The 18195-nt window shown below is 37.2% G+C and overlaps 1 protein-coding gene across 2 annotated transcripts in view; it reads left to right on the top strand.

The window, feature by feature from the left end:
• The first annotated feature begins 5730 nt into the window (after positions 1–5730).
• LOC143369948 (zwei Ig domain protein zig-8) overlaps positions 5731–18195 on the top strand; it is a 70363-nt gene continuing 57898 nt past the window's right edge. Inside the window, exon 1 of one of the 2 annotated variants that reach the window (XM_076814460.1) lies at positions 5731–6026. The gene's annotated coding sequence lies outside the window, so the exon portion shown is untranslated. The remainder of the gene's footprint in view (positions 6027–18195) is intronic. The other variant, XM_076814459.1, reaches the window with a different exon arrangement.

Below are 18195 nucleotides of genomic sequence, written 5' to 3'. Positions count from 1 at the left end.
GTACGTACTTATTTTATTATGCTTCGTACTCCACTGAAAATGGAAAACAAATTCTAATAATTTTAGACTATAGTTTTGTGTGAAAAACATTTGGATCATTTTTTATTGGAACAGGAAAAACGTTTGTGCATTTAGATTACCCTTAGGGGTTCATTGCTCGACGAAGACGTTTATTTTGCTAATGATGGAGGAAGCCAGCAGAGACCTGGATAGCGTAATCTGTAATTTTGCTTGTGTACCGAACTTGTTACGTACATTCGGAAGGAAAGTTGAACGACTTCGGTTTACTGGTTGGCGGAAGTTTGCAGAACACTTCGAGAGCGTTGCAAAAAATAACTTACCATAAAATTTTACGACAAAATTATGGGGGTAGTTGGGAATCAATGGCGTTGAAAAGTTTATCTTCTTCACCAGCGAGTACGTTACAGCGTTATCGAACTTTAAAAAATTATCAAGTTAATTCCAAATACACTTTTCCTGTAATACAGCGGTTGACGAGGGTTTCTGTGCAAGAAATGTCATTACATAAAAAATGTTTAAAGTAGGTACACCTATTTATGTGGTGTGAATAATATTTCTAAAATAATTTACAATACTGCGATAGGGGAAAGCTGCATTATTACGTGTGATTGAAAAATTGTTAAGAAGCAATAAGTTGCAATATTAAAAACGTCAAAGATATTATTCCACCACCAAATATAATTATACCGTATCGTTATTTATTATACCCCAGCAATTCATTCATTGATCATTACACCTCAAAACGGTTATTCATTAACTGTTACAAGCGTATAATCGGAGTGTTCAATCATCACGTATTGTAATATATCCGAATCGTTATCATTATAACAGCGTTCCCCATTATACTGTTAAATTATAATAACATTTACTTTTATAACGAAGCTATTTGAATAAAATTACGAAAGAAGAAAACTTTGATTGAATTCCTCTTTTCAACCTCACGCCAGCCAGAAGCCATCTTTAATCGTTCGTTGGAAAATCAATTTTGCTAGGAATGTTGAAACCTCCTCAACTGCAAATCAACTTGGGACGTTAAAATTACTTTACATTGAAATTGAAAAATATGCATTTCAATAGACATTTATGAAATATAATTCTACAATGTTTATTAGTTTATATTACTGCTATCAAATAATGAAATTGAAACGACCACGTCGACTTCAGATTGCAGAGTGAAACCTGAAAGAAAAGACCTCTGGTGTTCTCCGTTCCTTTGGTGAATTATTTATTACAGAAGCTTACAAAAGCCATAGCGTTCCATGGCGACGGGAAAAGCTTTTGAATTCGTTGGTGGAAAAAAACGCTTAGTCGCCCCTTTCGAAGTGTGTGGGATAAAACAATTTAAATGGGAGGCATCGTTACACGCAACGTGATTTATGTTTATCCCAGCGATAGCTTCAATTTAAACCGCAGCCCTCTATTGTTCAAAGCTCATTTTCTTATCATCGATAAACGAGTATGGCGATAGGAGATGAAGGAAAATCGTTGCCGATAATCCGTGGATCGACTTTAGGCGCATGAACGCGTGGGTTCTGCGTGCAGCTCAAAGAGGATAATCATTAATCATGATTCTCATTCAAGTTGCTGTCACTTTTTATGTGCTCCGAAGAAAGATGAAAGCAGATACTGGAGAACAAACGACAGTATAAATCTATCTCGCGGCGGATCGTTATGCATTCGAAAGTATAACGTCGTGAGCAAATAAATTAAAATGCGACAGTGAATACGAGAGAAATATAAAAACTCTTATTTAAAATCTTTTACCAATACCCTTCTTCCTTTTCTACGTTCGTGATAACCACTCTTTCGTGATAAACTTTTTTAATTCCATCGATATTAACTCTGCAGCCATGGTCGTTCATTAGTATATATTTCCAATGGATCATGAGTTACGAAAATAAAAATTGTTTCCAGGTTGGTGGTGATGCGCAGAGGTGACAGTGAAGAAAATTAAGGGGAAGACAAAGATCTATTAAAAATCACCATCTTCTTTTCGATCGAGATATCAAGATAACCCGATTAAGAAGTTCCTGTCGATAAGCTTCGTAGGCCACTTTGTAAAAGCGGAAACTTTTGCGTAGACCTGCCGTGGGGGAGATAATGGCAATTTCTGGTCTATCTGCACGCGTTGAAGGGTTTTTGAGACTCTTATCATTGTATATGTACTTATTGCATAAATTAATATGATTTACTACTGCCACAGAATGTAGCATTGTAAATTTGGAATTACAAAGATATGTTTAATTATTCAAAAGTATTTGACATCTTACACAAAGACTTTCATAGAGCACGGAAATTATTTCGAAAGCAGTCTAGATTGGAAATGTTAGAAATAACCTCTTATTTGCAATGCTGAAAAGTATTATGTGTTACACCTGAAAAGTGAGTAAAAAGAGAATTCGAAATTCTGAATTTAATACATAATAGGTTGTAAAATATATCTTGATCAATTTTTCCAACAAAGAGTAATTGTTATAACTAAAGTTACTCCAATCTCCTGTCTTTGCTATAAAAATTTTGATTAACATCGATTCATAACTCCTCGAACTGAAAAAGATTGGATGTTTAAGGAGAATTACAATTAACACTAAAGTTTCCATTGAACAAAAATATTTATTTAATACATAGATATGTTGCCTCCGAGAGAAATTTTAAATGAGCCAGTCCAACTTTAGAATGTTATGAACACTGAAGACAATAGGATGTACCTTCATAAATTTATGAGATCGTCGAGGGTGAATAAATCCCTTATCAACTCTGAATAAAGTAGATTTAAAGTTTCGAAGAAGGGTAAGAGCTTTTCAGGGCAAACTCTTTTCGGATTCGCAACACAGGAAAGTTGTGACCCGAAATGTCTTTTCTAGTTGCGCACGGGTTAAAAAAAATAATTGTTTCACAATTTAATACTTGTGTTAATATACAATTGGAAGAAATACACATACTCATTTAACCAAAACTTGCAACAGCAATGATCATTCCTTTCCCTACTTTTGCATGCAACTAACACAAATTGACAGAATGGGAATGCAATTAAAATTGTGGCTTGTTAAAGATTCATGAAATTTTGAATATGATACGACCTGTCGGATCTTGGAATTTTGATATTTCTCATTACCAGGTATACCTGATTAATTATCCGTGAGTAGGAAAACTTCAAACTCTAATTTAATTGGAGCACATTAAAAAAAAAATAAAAAAAAAATACTTCGTTACATTTTCATATCGAACTGTGATGGCATGCACTCGCACTTGCTTTTTAAAAAACACAATTCTTATAAAAGATAAGATATGCAACATAAACTCAGAATATACTCGGCAGAAATGCAGCTAAATGAAACTTAATAAGAATCCCCATCTTACATTTTTCAGACAAAAACCTTGCGCTCGGAGGTACTCGGTGATTATTCATATTTCTTTCTAACGAACTATTCACCAACGGGCATAACGATGGATATGTCAAACGAACCGGTCTACTATTTCAATTTCACGTGGATCGATCAGGGGCCACGTGCTTTATAATATCGACACAATAAAGCAACGCGATTCATGTTACAAATAAAAATTCAATCCCAAGCAAATCCGGCGCGCGAGCGGTCGCGAGCAAAAAGCGACGACAAAAATCGCGACAGATTATTCTCGGGCGCGAGTGCGCTCCCGTTCGAAACTCGAGGATCGACCGGGAGGCTTTAAACGAGTTTTTAACCGAATGGACATGCTCAACAGCTGGGGAACGGTGTGCCACCAAGGGGCCGCGAGGGGCGGGATGATTAGAAAGACCGGACTCGGGAAAGAGGCGGAAAAATAAAACAAACGATCGAATGGCTCTCTTGTTGCAGGTCGACGTCCTGAAAACGTCGAGCAACGATTCGATCGCGAGATTAATCCATCGAATGTAATTGGAAGGTCACAGCCGTGTCACAAGAGAGAGATTTACGAGCACGTGTGCCCGCACAAGTCATCCTGCTTTTGCTTTTTTTTTTTTTTGTTAGAAAAAGGGCCTCGCTTGTGCGACAACATAGACTATTCTGTGCTCGAAATGGCAAAAAGCTGAGAGCCCTGGACACCAATAGGTACCTACGATTAGTATTGAAAATATAAGTGTAAACATTACAAAAGAAAAAACTGTTTTTCAACTCTAATCGAGCATTATAAAAAATATATGAAAATAAAACTATTCTGAACATAAAATGTAAAATGATATAACACAAAATAGATGTATTTGTATAACTATTGACAATACTTATTAATATGGATCGTCACCACGAAAACAATGAAAAGAATCTTAACTTACATACATAATTAAATATTTTTTATTTAACAATTCTTTGTATTAAATAAGCACGCAAAAGCATACCTAATTCGTCTAAACTTTGGTCTCCTGATCGCTACCTAATTTTTGTACAAAATAATCCGGTCACGGATAAAGCGCTCTCAGATTCTACACTTGTTGGCCGGGTAGGCATTAAGAAATCATATGCCATTCATAGTATATATTTTCTCCTTACTTTTTCTACTTGAAAATACGTCCATTTTTTCATGACTGATTCAGATGCTTAGTTTTCTTTTGGATCAGAGTTGGTTCTTCGTGAGATACTTCGGTTTTCGTCTTTATTAGTAATTGAAGTTGTTTTTTTTTACTGATAACGTAGTAGATGTCGATGGAATTAAGGGGGGAGCCTGGTGTAGCGGGTCGAAGAAATCGATTTTTTTTTGCATAAATCAATAGTTAAACATCGCGATAATATGCTCCCAAAGCAGCAAAACGAAATTCGAAAAATTAAACCGGATATAGCCGGTTTTGCTACGGAGCGCCAGGCTACCACAAAACTTTAAATGCGTTTTTTCTCGAAACGACAGTTTCACACTTTGCGGGCAATGTAACTCAAAAAATATTCAACCAATCGACTTGGCCTTGTGCACGGATATTTGTGAACATTTTCTTCATAGTACTAAGTTATTAGTATAATGATATTGTTTAAATAAATAACTTTTTTTTAGACATTTAAGGCAAAATTTCGTTGGAAACAGTGAACTTTTTATTCAAGAGGCCGCCATTTGTTCATTCTGCATCTTTTAAGTTTCAAATTTCTTCATTCTGTGCGTACACTCATAAACTAAAAGAAAATTGTTCGATTTTTGGTTTCAGATGAAACCAAAAGACGCTACGTTGCCCGCAGTGCAATAATTGCGTCGCCAACGGACTGGGCATAACTTTGTTATTTGCTGCTCTTTTTTAATAAAATTTTTTTGTTATATACCTTAACCTGTTAATACAATATCCTGAAAGTTTCAGAAAGATCTATCAAATACTTTCTTTAAAAAAAATTCCCGAAAAATGCCTCGATTTTCATTTAGTTACACCAGGCTCCCCCCTTAATGAACGCATATATGCGCTATATTGCTATATGTACTTAATAATCGAATTACCGGTAAAAATTTGACGAATTACCGGTAAAAATTTTAGGGTATTTCTCGTGATTTACCGATAAACCGTTGCAATCCCTACCTGTGAGGTATACATTTTGATGAGGCAGAGATCGCTGAAAACTGAGAGAAAAAAGAACAGTCACGTACGACGTTGCCGTAAATTGCCGCAAGTCCTAGCAATGAATGCAAGTTGCAGTGGCGAACGGATTACTGCGACCGCAACGACAAAGCCTCCTTTTATTTATAGTTCCCAACGAGCGTTGATCATCGCGGCGCGCGCCGGTATCGCCGGAGGATCGAGGGTTGCAACTCGGGAAGCTGAGCTTACGAAGATTCTCCAGGACAATGGGGAGTTCGTAGGATCGACGCGCATGGCAGTGTCGTCGGCGGATCTGTCGGAAGCACGTGGTGGTGGCAGAGGTCGCCCTTAAAGCTCACGAGCTTTCAAACTGGAGGCAGTCAGTCGCCAGCCGTCCGTGCTGCACGAGACGTGAGTTATGTTATCGTGTTATCAGAGGAACCCTTGCTTCGACGACAATGCGACGAGGCTGGACAACGTGAATGCTGGATTTCTAGCGGTAAGCCTTCAGCCAGGGAATCTTTTCTCGCACTAACTATAAACACTTCAAAGCTTTCTGGTTGGAACATGGACGAGGTGATTGGCAACCGATTACCTGTTTATGATATTATATATTTCGGCGACAAGTTCGATGACAGCGGTGGTTGTAAGTCCGAGGTGTCTTGACGTCAACCAAGCGGTTGCAAAGAATTAACCGTGTACCACTGGCGTACTGGAATGTGGTGATCTGTGCTGAGATGCAGTGAATTTGAATATTAATTCCTTGTGACTCGACGGGCAACTTCCAGTAGGCTATACGAAAAAGTGTTTATTGGAGAGACAATAACTGGAATATTTAGGTACTGGATGAGTGAGGCAGGTTTTTATGAATATGGACTATGAAATGAAAACAAAGGCTGGTCATCCAGCATCCCTTTGCAAGTGACAGTGAAACTTTCATCTCGCCGAGTAGAGTAGCTCCTGTGTGCATTGTTGGGGGAGTTTGTTCTTTTGCTTTCGTCATTTGTCACTCGCGCGCACTTTGAATATTTACGCGCGTTGTGCCAGCTTCCCACTGCTATTTTCTCGTAAAATAACTATGTAGTTTGCTGGGTGTATCTTGTATCGCGAGTTCGTCGGAAATTTTCGAACTTCACGCTCGAGGAGATTCAGGCGGGGGAGGTTTAAAGATTTTAATGGCACAGGGCATCGTATCGATTCTCTTTAGAAACTTTCAACAGGCGTGGCAGACCTTGAAAATTAATGATTTGCAGCATGCAAATCTATAAAATTTCAGTCGACAGTTTTGTACATAGTTCAGATTTATTGGAATTATTTTTTATTCTAAGCCACATTTTTCATTTTACCATGGAAAGGAAAACGTGAAAAGGGAAACTAGAAACACTTTTTATTTGTAGGAATAGGTACTCGTCAGCCTGAATGTATTATTATGTTGAAGGGGTGGAAATCAGTTTACCATCAATTTGATAAAGATTGAATTAAGAAACGCTGATTTGAGGGTGTTAATTAAGGTGTAGATAGACAGTACATTGAATAATGTATTTCTTTACATTTAGACCAGTCTGAGGACAAATTTTTAGTGGTCATTCTTTTCGTGAATATTTGTTTGTGTTAACCTTTTAATGTCATTGTGTAATAGCTATATACTCGTTCATATAAATTTTGTTTTCATTCTGATCATATTTATTTTGAGTTTTGATCATTTGAAAAAGTAATAAACTTTTGAGGAGGCTCTCCATACGAGTTGGAACGTTAAAGGTTATAATTATGCAATATGCCAGCAGTAATAGCCACAAACAGGGGTGTCTTGAATGTATTGTATTATTTTATACGCATCATTTCGATTTTCGATTAAAGGCAGAGATAGCACATAATTACCTGATCAACAATGATTCGCAACGCGGAAGTTCATACATAATTCTCTATATAAATAAAGAAAAATCAATACTAGCTACTTCACAGCAATGAACTCGAAAATTTAAAAACCAAAAGGTCGTGTGTAAATATTTTTCTTTATCGAATACACGCACATCAAGCGATAATAACACTGCAGTGACTCTCCAAATACATAGCTGGTACGTTAAACATACAGGGTGTCCACAAAATCGTGGTACAACCGGGGGATTTCACATGCAAAAATTAGTCGAACGAAAAATAACATTTTTTTAATGCAAGACTTCGTGTCTGAAAAAAATGTGTTTAGAACTCCCCAGGTATCCGTGTATACCATGATTTGCTTCCTGTTATTTCGAACACTGGTTATACATTAATAAAATGACTCTTAAAAAGTACTAATCTTATTCTTTCCATGAAACCATTTAAATTAAATTCAAAATAAAGAAATAGTACAGACCGACATTGCGGGAATAATATAAGAACAATAGCTGGAAGTAAATCCTGAGATTCTCCATGTTTAATAATATAAACACGAGCACAAACATAAATAAATGATATAATGCTGTTCTTCTTTTCCGACTAATTTTTATATATGGAATCAACGCCCAACCGGTTGTATCACAATTTTGTTGACACCCTGTATAAGTAATATTAATATCAAACATATCCTCATTATGCAATCAATTGCGACATATCCAGCAATGTCGATTATATTGTCAAAAGCAATTTCGAGTGTAAGCGACACAAAGTGTGAACCAATCGTCATGTCGTTTACCAAAAACGCTTATTAGACCAATTATATAATGCAAATTCTTTCTGCTCCATAAAATCAATGAAGAGCTGGATAAAAACTATGCTGAATCGGTTCTGAAATGTGAGAACTAGAGCTGGTATCGGATCGTGTCTGATTTGGTACTGAACTATTTAGCAACGAATTTGTATCAAACTAGAACGAAACAGAGACCAGCAGCGAACTAGAATCGAATGACGACCGAACTCGTAAGAATCAGTACAGAACCGGCATAGGCCGGGAACTGAGCACGAATAGGACGTTGCAGTGGGCTTTTAGGATCTTTTCGATGAGGATTCAGGGCAATAGGATAGAAGAAACTTTAAAAAATCGTTGTTCAGTGGATTCAATGTACCTACGAAATAGCATCGAAAATTCAAAAGGTAAAAGAACGCAGGGTTGAGAGAATGGAATGGTTTGGGATCACGGGAAATTCACACGTGTGTAGTATGTTAGACTCAAACCATAAACTATTCAATACACTTCGTCCGTAATTATCAACTTAATGTAATTTCCTACGCTTCTGATTAGGCTTTCGCAGTTTGTTTTAATTTCTCAACGAGTGGTTTTATTCACCACAAGTTCCTCATAGGTGTTTCTACAATTCTATTTACCAGGAGACTAGCGAAAACTGGCGTTAACCAGAACTTCAGAAACTATTCAGCCTGTACAATAGGGCGAAGCTTATTTTTCAACTATGAAAGTATGATCTTCTTACCATCTTAATTTGTTCCTTTTTATAAAAATAGAATCCAGCAGAATATGAGCAGAATTGATCTATATCTACAGGTAGCTCAATGATGGTGAAATTTCGAATGTATATGATAATTATATGGAAGGGCATGGAACACTAGAAATATTTTTCAAATGCATTCATTTGTTCATTAAAAAAATAGAAACTGGGAAAAGGTATCATTGTGCCCCATCCGACGTATAATTAAATAAAACAAGTGGTAGATTGTACCCTGACATCAGGAAACAGACTCTGTCTGATGTCTGAGCCTTCGCGGAGAATAAATTTAATAAATTATCAAATACAAATATAAATGTAATATAATGTAAATGTAGAAATTAAAATATGGCCATTATATATCGAATTTTCATAATTTCTATAATCTTTGACTCACTTGAGCTACCCCTAAACGTAAGAATGAATTGTCCAAAGTTTTTATATAGTGTTTGCATATCAGAATTCTAAAGGGTGGTAAGACTTACAAAAAATACATAATTTTTTTAACTTTAAGCTCCACCCTACTGTACAACCCAGACACTTGGCAAAAACCCTAATACGATGTTTTGTTCAACCCTGATATTTTGCTGGCCTACTGGAATCTACTTGATTAATTCTTCAGGCACGACATCCTCCCCCTATTTCAAGCGATCGGTATATTTACATTCGGGAAGAATTTATTAGCTGCGATAAGAGTGTACGGTACGTTCGGTGGGGATAGAACTATCAAACGCTGGCGGTGAACAGTTCGTGTTGCGGTTGCCGTGAAAAAGGGACCAGGGTCTCTATCGCGGTTAGCGAAATTCACCAGGGCTTTGTGCCTCTCGTTACATGTCGTTTACATCCAATCTCTCATAATATTCGCCGGTGACCATGCACCTTTCGCGGGATCGATAGAGGGCCGGGGACGGGGTGGCGGCGACTAATTACGAGGCTTCTTTTTGTTCGCGCGACGCTCGTTATGTGGTAGCTAATTAGTTTCCTGAACGGCGTCTGGGCAAAAAAATGCGCGGGACATCTTAACTCGTGATAATTATGACGTATGCGGTGGCACGGTGCATTCAGAAAGTGGCGGAAAGATGCGGACGCGCAGACGTTGATGCGGCTCGTGAACACGCGCCAACTTGAAACCTCGAAAACTTCCCTAACGACCGGTATCCTCCATCAAAACTCCGCCGTCTTCTTATCAAAGAAAACGCAACGTTCAATGGCTACGTACTCGTTACCCCCTCAATTCAATCCGTCCCTTTGACTTCTACAACCGTGCTTCAAAACATCGAAACAATACGCCTCTTCTTCCACAAATAGGATGCACACTTCGTTGAGCGTGGAGGATACTTGGCTAGAGCTTCGCAAGAACAATAACATTTCTGTAGAAGAAAGGGGACTTCGATAGCTAAATTGCTTAGCTACAAACTTGGGGGTGGAGATGCGGGAAATTATAGTAGGCCTCTGGATTCATCATTTTTTGCAGCTTTGCATAAAATCTTTATAATTGCTCACTGTTGTAGGAGTGAACTGAATAAGTTAGAATTTTATTTCAACTTTGCCGAATTAGATGCGTCGTATTTGTTATTCGGTTCCCTCTTCCAATAAATTTATTTTCTCGCCATTTCGAATGAAGGATGCTTCAGGCTTCTGACTGAAATTAAAGGTGCTTAATTACGACTATCTTTTCAGGGGGAAGGCAAAGAAGGTATGCGTGTTTGTAGAAGATTTATCAAGTTTGGAAAATAACGTGGGCTCTACGATTTTGTGCTTCCGATGTTTTTGAGGTTTAGGATTTGTAGGTATGGTTTGACGCAGTTTAATTTATTTATGAATAGAAAAACTCAAAATTTAAAACGATTTGGGACTTATTTAATATGTGTTCTAGGAGCTAATGAAAATATTTTAGCAAAGATATAGAAGTCGAGTGGTATTTCAGCGCTTTCTCAAGGTTCTTCAAAGAGAATTTTTCTTCAGAACTAATTAACTGTGATTAACTGTGTTGTTTCTCGTTAGTGGTTCTCCAGCGCGACATATGTAATTCATTCTCGCATTTCCCTCGTCAGCGATTTAATTATAAGTAAGCATTTACGTCATATTCGATTTCAAATGCATTTAATTACTTCAGATGTGTGTAATATTAGAAATGCTTCCGTCTTTAATTTACTGTTTAATATTCTGTTTCATGAAATAACAGTTTTCCAGAAACTTTTACAGGGACATTATCAATATCCACCAGCTTTGCTTTCTGCTTTTACCAACACGTAAACTTTTAACAATATGCATTTTAATGCGTTATGATAATATAATAAACGCGTAAATAATATCAATATAGCAAACATTATTTTCTTTCTGTGCAATTATTGAAAATGGAACAAGACTAAATTATCTTATAATATACGTATTAATTATATTCATATTCAGACAGTGAGTGATATTCAGACCGACGTTGATGAATAAAGTAATAAATTCGCTTTGGGATGTGGGCATGTTGTTATTGAGTGGTCGGTCTATCGAAGATCCATAAAAGCCCATTGTAAGCTTGTCGCAGACGCTTCGATAATTGATGCAATGTTTTACATAGATAATGTTCAATCCCGATATCCCCATTATCCTGGCGAAACCGGTCATTAGAAATTGATACCTATCAGAGCTGTAAAACGTCTGGGTGATTGCAGAAATGAGATTCATCACGACCACTGACAACACTGACATTCTCATTAATACTAATGTAATGTACATAAGAGTGTGTGTATAAGATGTATGTAAGAGTAGACCGCTACCGATTTGCAACCGATCTGCGCAGCTCCCACGGATTTGATACACGCGATTGGTCGTAGCACTTTCCCTGCCGGTTTCCTATCAATCAACAGTATATCACTGCGCGTAACGAGTCTACTCTAATGTGGAATGCAGTACAGAATAATTGTACTTGTTCCTTGCAAGTGGCAACATATAATGGACACCAATTATTCGTAATTATGTTTGTGCATCGTTCGTGACATGTCCATAAAGTTTGAATAGAAAGACGTTCCTCGCTATAAATTTTAAACAATTCGATTGCATAGTTTCATACAGCATAAAATAACCATTAAATTTTCAGTGGAACAATTTTTTATATCTACTGTAGTTTTCAAGATACACAGGAAAATAGGAAAATACATATTAACCTTGAGGTGTTTCCACCCTGCAGAAGCGAAAAGTAGTAGAAGCAAAAGATTGTCTGATACTTCTATCGAGGTCCTTTACAAGCCTGCAAAGTTTAAAATATAATCAGAATTTTCGGGTTACCTTGTGAATACGATTAAATACTCCTCGCCAGATCAGAAATAATAAATTTATTGAAGTCGTTAATTTGTATTGATCGATGCCTCGTACTATTATATTATCTTTCTCAATATTCTATGTTCTTTCAAAACTACCAGATGGTAATGGAGGTGAGAAGGTTCCCAGTTTTAGAATGCAGGTATGCTTCTATAACATAATTTAGAATTCACTTCGTGGGACTTTCGACATCGATTCGTCGCATCAACACAAAATTAAGAATAGTTGAGGCAAACTATGATTGGCAATAATCTTGATTTTGGGACAGGTGAATATAAATCGCGATAATTGTGCAACCAACCGCTAGCTTTTCGACATTTTACTAACGTTCTCGGGCTCAGCACTGCCCCTTCGTCAGCTTTGCAGTATGCAGAATGCTAATTGTCCCTTTAACAAAGGCTCAAAGTTCACACAGAACCGCCTGTATGCCTCCTTGTTCGTTGGAGGTTACTGCTCTATGAATAGGTCTACACTTCTTGCTTGAGCTTTGCCTCCTTTCTCTTTTCCATGCATGGTCCATCCAGAATTTTAATTTCTAATATCATCTTAAGGAATGTTTATCATACATATTCGGGATTCAAGAATTCTCCGTTGATTTTAGCGTGAGTGTAGAATGCCCCACAAAAGTACCATGGAATTTCAAAGCCTACGCAACGATTATAAATAACTTGAAGAATAAAAGGATGGGGCGGTTGTCGATATGAGATAGTCTTTGCAGTTTGAAGCATTCTGTATGTTTAAATTAATGAAGAAGTTAGTGGAGGGTTAAACAAAACGGACGACTTGGGAAATAAATGGCAGAAAGTTTTAAATTGCTTGGTAAATATCTGATAGACGAGAAACTGACTTTTTATTTGCAAAGAGAACAGATTACACTTCTACTTAGTTGTAATAAAAGTTCATGACTACACAATTAAAGATTTTCGATATATAGTAACTACGTAGAATATACACCGAGAATTCTATTCATATTCCTTTCTTGATTCTATTACGCTCCAGTTATTACTGCTTCGCCTACTTCTCCTTCCCGTCCTTTCGAAGGAAGTCGACAAATTTAATGTCACGTAGTTGAAAAATGAACGCGCGATGAACTGGTCGATTCTCAGGCACGCGAGCCTCGCACCTTCATTTTGATTTCGCGGCAAAGCAGATTGAAGTAAGACCCCGCAACTTTTGTTACCGGTAGGCGACGCTTTTCAAAGAGCATTTCTTCTTTTCAGGCACTGCGACTTACGGTTCGAGATGTCGCGATACTCCAACAGAAATTTTCCAACCCTTTCCTTATTTGCATACGTCGGGTCGTCACCTAAAATCAAGCAGAGTTCACTGAATCACAAGAATATGTGATACGGACAGCCTTCAAAGCAGAATAACTTTCTTAAAATCCGTCCAAACGACTTGAGTTCCTTCGAGAAGATAGAAGGATTAGTTTACTAGGTGGCGTGTCTCGTAGTTTTGAAAAAAAATGCAATTTGCCGGAATAACGAAGAAAATAGTGAAGTGTGATTCTTTTGATTATTTGACCAAAGAAAAATTGGTAGAAATTAATTGACTGTTTGGACAATCGTTTTCTATTCAATTAATACCGTCGACCTCTTTCGTAACAACGCGACTGTGTTGTAAAGTCTTAATTAACTGAAAGGTAATTACATATGCCAGGGGACAGTGAACGCGCGTTATTTCGATAATCGATTCTGTACGCCGTGTCGAACAATAGTTTGCATGATCAGTGATCCATCTTATTCCAGTTTCGCTTGTAAGCGACTCAGTACATCGAGCGGAGCTCGTAAGCCGTCCGTTCAATTTCCATCGAAGCTGTACGCCACTAGGAATAGAGTCGCGCTTGACAAACGTGTCAACGTCACTGGCACAATCTATGCCGACGACTTCCTTTGACATACCCCGGAATCGAAGATCGAATATAGCGGTAATCGATCTGGATACGAAATTTAATCGTTAGATACATACATAACCCAGACCTTATCGATGGATGCATTAAATGCCAGAGCACCGATTTCGGCCAGCAATACGCCAGTTTTACAGTAGAAGGGACCGGGGCGAAATCGTTCAAGAAAATTGTAATATTTGATAACGTTATCGAATATTGTCGCCAAGACGATTTCACAGTTGATCATTCTAAAGAGAGTTTCACTTTTTAGAGAAGGCTTCAAAGAATTCGATCGGATTATTTCAAAGATGTGACCTGAAAGTGGCATTTGCAGGTGCAATCGTTTGGTAATAAAATAATTAATATAGAGGAGTACGATTACAATAAAAAGAAGAATGAACTTCGTGCGACTAACATTTTCGAAGATAAATATTCATTTATAGAATCTAGTTCCGCGAGAGTGGATAATAATTGCAAATTATTTATTTTTTAAATAAACTGGAAGTTGGCAAAATGATGATTGAAACTGCCCCTAATTTCGTGTAAACTGCATAATATTCGAGTTTCATCAAAATCCCTGACAGCGATTCTCGAAAGTGATCGATTTGGGGTGAAATGAACAAACATTTATTTTTTACTTGACCAGTTTCTTTAGTTAAGCTAATTATTCGGGCTGGACTTAGGGCACTTAATACGGCCGAGCGATTCCTTGTGCAAAAATAAATCGAAAAGGTATAATAATTTTTTTTTACACGCGCCACCATTTTTGGGAAAATCGAGTAGGATTTTAATTCGCCTGGGACGCGCGCACCTGACGAAAAATCGGCAGAATTTATCGGTAAATATGGCACAACTGCGAATGAAATGGATTCTCTGCACAAAGAAGTCGCACTTGTAGAATAACTCTCCTTAAATTGGACTTTGTTATCGAATCGATGATTAGTCAATTGCGCGTGTATTCAACGAATTATTAACCTGTATATTCCCGACAACAAAGCCTCATTTGAAGAAAAACTCGTTCCACAATTTCCACTTATTTCCGCACGAGGATTCGTTACATTCGCAATTCTAACATTTTCACCGATAAATTCGGGGGACTTTTGATCGCACGCTCGACGAATTTTGAAAGTCGATTTCCTCGAAAACGAAAGCTCGTAGCGAAATATTTTATTCCACATTTTCGATTTAGTTTAGCACAAGTAACCACCCTGTGCCCAGTTGTAGCACACATCCTCACCCACTCTGTATCTAATTCTATTGTTATTACTTGCATATTTTATTCTCGCCGAGCGCATACTGCGAATTTGTCGCGCATGCTTTGAACGTGAAGATTTTAACTTTGCGAGGCAAAGTGTTCGCTATTACTTTCTTTCACTATATATACTCGTATCAAACATGGTTTATACTTTGTAGACGGCCGATAGGTCATTTTCGTTGGAGTGTGTAATTTCTAATTTGCTTTTGTCGTTGAAAGATTGTGTGCCGTATCGAAAACTCTGTGCTAGAAACTTAGAAGTTAATAATATACCTGGGGGAACAGAAAGGCTAGCGAAACGTACCTTTAAAGCTGTGAAATTGCGTTAAAATTCAACGTATTCCTTCGGAAATTGGAAATATATCGCGAAAAGCACTCCACCTTTTTTCTTTTATTTTTTTTTTTACATCCATCCGATATTCCCGTAGCCATTTTTCACAATCCATAGAAAGTCTGTCGGCCGATATACCAGCTCTAACAGCCGGTACATCTTTATTTGTTAACTTAACATTAAAGTCCATCGATGATATTTAAAAATAATGATACGTAGGGATATTATATGTGGATCACCTCTCATCTAACGTGGATAATTTTTCGTTTGCGACAAGAAGCTGATATCAAAATATTATCGATTAGTAACGATCGATTCGTGAAAAATTTCATTGAGAAACGTGGATTATACAGGTTGTTCCAGTAATCCTAGTACAACTGAAAAAGGTGCAATTCTTCATCTAAAAACAAATCACAAGCTTAGCATACTTGGTTTTGCATGATCTCTCGTTATCAAGTCAAGCGTTTTTGATAATCTGTTTATTTCTTTTATTTTTGTGCTAATAATCTGACTACTAGAAGTATACTCTCACAAATAAACGTGGATTATTAATTTCACAAAGTATTAGTCGACATAGGTAATACAGTTACGCAAATAAAACGTTAAAATGATTCGTTTTAATCATTGGAAAGTATATTTAAATTTTCCAGGCCCTTGTACAGAAACAATATTGCTTCCAGAACTTGGAACTCGATGGTTAAAACTTTCCTGCAGTGGACCTCGCGCGAGAAGAGATTTAGTGCATCTTTTATTACGTGGGGGAAATCAAAGATGTGAACAATTTATTTCTTGGGCTGTGCTAGACGCAGAGGTTAGATCGATGCATTCTGCAGTTATCTAGTAGGTTTGATAGAATCGCTGTGGTGTTAAGGTTTGCAGTATGGATTTGGTTTACACATGGGTACGACTTCTCTGCTGTATTTTTTATATTCTAAGCTTGTTCAGAACAGTTTTTTATGAGTAAGGAATTCTGCATTCCGTAATGGGACTGGCCCAGTTGCAGATTTGACACAAATTTCGCACACAGTCAGAGCACACCATGAATGATATAGGTACTAACCGCACAGGGAACAATATTCGTAATTTCTTTTGTAAAAATGATATCGGCTTAATCAACCACTCCGGAAAATAAAAAATTATTAACACCTAGAAGACAAAGTAGACTAAAGTTGATTCAAACTTTTGGTATGTATTTCGGGTTATAATCGAGCACGCGATCTTCGCATATCGTGGCTTTGGAAGAGGTGGAACTTTGAACTTGATTCTCTTGTGAAAATCTAATTTAATACATCTCTTAATGTATTGTTGTATAGAATCTGCACTAACGATATACAAAGTCTGAGTCAGATTGGTGGCTAAAATCTCGAGCACTCTCCTTGTGAGAAGTTTTCAAATCTTTCGACGCACATTCACTTTGCAGAGGTACTGTTTGTTTAAAAAAGATAGAAAGAAATAGAGCATATGTGTAATACTCGAAGAATGTCTATGTAATACTCGTGGCATTCCAAAAAGGTGACTTGTGTACGAAAGCCCTCAAGATTTCATCCCATTTTTCCACGGCAACTGATGTATTCTGAACCTACGATACTTCAAGCAAGAACTATCAACTTGCGTTGCGTACTTATCACTCACACAGCAGGATAGTTTCCATTGTTCAAGAATATCTTGGAGAGAAGGTAGGTACCATTTTTCTTCGATAAATTGCATTTTGGATTCTCGTGGCCGAACCTTTGAACTTTGGACCTAGTAAAACTTGCAATGCTTGATCTTCCTAGTTGAATTATTCGAACTTCACTGAATTTCTAACTTCTCAAAGATCGATCTTATGAACTGAAGAAATTCAACTTTAACATCATAGAATAGCTCTTAAATTCAGAAAGAACTTTGAATACGTATCAAATTACGTATGTGAATACTGGTACATGTGTAAATGTTGCTGTTGTGGTTCTGCTAGCAAATGCGACGTGATTTCGTCGCAAAAAATGTTGTTGTGAAAGTTTAGGCCTGATGGTAGCATAAGGGTGCGAAAAAATAACACGCCTTAGGCCATGTGAAACGAGTTCTGTGTTCCTCTTTGCGTGCAAGGCAAAATAAAGGAGAAGAGTGTAATATTTCTTTCAAGAACTGCAATTTATAACACAGCAGAACGTTATATGTAGGTACAGCTTGTCCAAGTTCTTCATTTACTTCCATTGTGGCTTTTTCTATCAGATTGCTCTAGTAACTGATTAGTAGACAGGGTTAAGTCCATAAAAGATTCACTGCCCAATGCTATCAAGTACGTAACGCAACGTAAATAAAATGCTACTAAATAACTTATTCATAGTACATCTGTATTCGTACTCTGAATGTACACAGCATAAAATTGAAGGCAAATGTGTACATCTACTTTTTTGAATTCTGCTTTAATTCTTTAAATTATTCGGCTATTTTCCAAGGCTTCTCCCTTTAGTTTACGTTACTTAA

The sequence above is a fragment of the Andrena cerasifolii genome, chromosome 6, assembly GCF_050908995.1.
Source record: "Andrena cerasifolii isolate SP2316 chromosome 6, iyAndCera1_principal, whole genome shotgun sequence".
NCBI lineage: Eukaryota > Metazoa > Arthropoda > Insecta > Hymenoptera > Andrenidae > Andrena > Andrena cerasifolii.
This window is presented reverse-complemented; position numbering and strand designations above follow the sequence as displayed.